Source organism: Bison bison, unplaced genomic scaffold (assembly GCF_000754665.1).
Source record: "Bison bison bison isolate TAMUID 2011002044 unplaced genomic scaffold, Bison_UMD1.0 scf7180017864183, whole genome shotgun sequence".
Classification (NCBI taxonomy): domain Eukaryota; kingdom Metazoa; phylum Chordata; class Mammalia; order Artiodactyla; family Bovidae; genus Bison; species Bison bison.
The window spans coordinates 1,138,387-1,139,906 of record NW_011494755.1 but is presented as its reverse complement, the minus strand read 5'-3'; positions in this window follow the sequence as shown (position 1 = coordinate 1,139,906).

The following is a 1,520-nucleotide window of genomic DNA, read 5'->3' as shown; positions in this document are numbered from 1 at the left end:
CAATCAAAAAATGGGCCAGAGAACTAAATAGACATTTCTCCAAAGAAGACATACAGATGGCTAACAAACACATGAAAAGATGCTCAACATCACTCATTATCAGAGAAATGCAAATCAAAACCACTATGAGGTACCATTTCACGCCAGTCAGAATGGCTGCGATCCAAAAGTCTACAAGCAATAAATGCTGGAGAGGGTGTGGAGAAAAGGGAACCCTCTTACACTGTTGGTGGGAATGCAAACTAGTACAGCCACTATGGAGAACAGTGTGGAGATTCCTTAAAAAACTGGAAATAGAACTGCCTTATGATCCAGCAACCCCACTGCTGGGCATACACACTGAGGAAACCAGAAGGGAAAGGGACACGTGTACCCCAATGTTCATCACAGCACTGTTTATAATAGCCAGGACATGGAAGCAACCTAGATGCCCATCAGCAGATGAATGGATAAGAAAGCAGGGGTACATATACACAATGGAGTATTACTCAGCTATTAAAAAGAATACATTTGAATCAGTTCTAATGAGGTGGATAAAACTGTAACCTATTATACAGAGTGAAGTAAGCCAGAAAGAAAAACACCAATACAGTATACTAACACATATATATGGAATTTAGAAAGATGGTAACAATAACCCTGTATATGAGACAGCAAAAGAGACACTGATGTATAGATCAGTCCTATGGACTCTGTGGGAGAGGGGGAGATTTGGGAGAATGGCTTTGAAACATGTGTAATATCATGTATGAAACGAGTCGCCAGTCCAGGTTCGATGCACGATACTGGATGCTTGGGGCTGGTGCACTGGGACGAACCAGAGGGAGGGTATGGGGAGGGAGGAGGGAGGAGGGTTCAGGATGGGGAACCAGGTATACCTGTGGTGGATTCATTTCGATGTTGGGCAAAACTAATACAATATTGTAAAGTTTAAAAATAAAATAAAAAAAGAAAAAAAAGACAAAGGAGAAAAGGAAAGATATACCCATTTGAATGCAGAGTTCTATTCTGCATTCAAGGAGAGATAAGAAAGCCTTCTCCAGTGATCAATGCAAAGAAATAGAGGAAAACAACAGAATGGGAAAGACTAGAGATCTCTTCAAGAAAATTAGAGATACCAAGGGAACATTTCATGCAAAGATGGGCTCAATAAAGGCCAGAAATGGTAGGGACCTAGCAGAAGCAGAAGATATTAAGAAGAGGTGGCAAGAATTCACAGAAGAATTGTACAAAAAAGATCTTCATGATAAAGATAGTCACAATGGTGTGATCACTCACCTAGAGCCAGACATCCTGGAATGTGAAGTGAAGTGGGCATTAGGAAGCATCACTACAAACAAAGCTAGTGGAGGTGATGGAATTCAGGTTGAGCTATTTCAAATCCTGAAAGATGATGCTGTAAAAGTGCAGCATTCAATACGACAGCAAATTCGGAAAACTCAGCAGTGGCCACAGGACTGGAAAAGGTCAGTTTTCATTCTAATCCCAAAGAAAGGCAATGCCAAAGAATGCTCAAACTA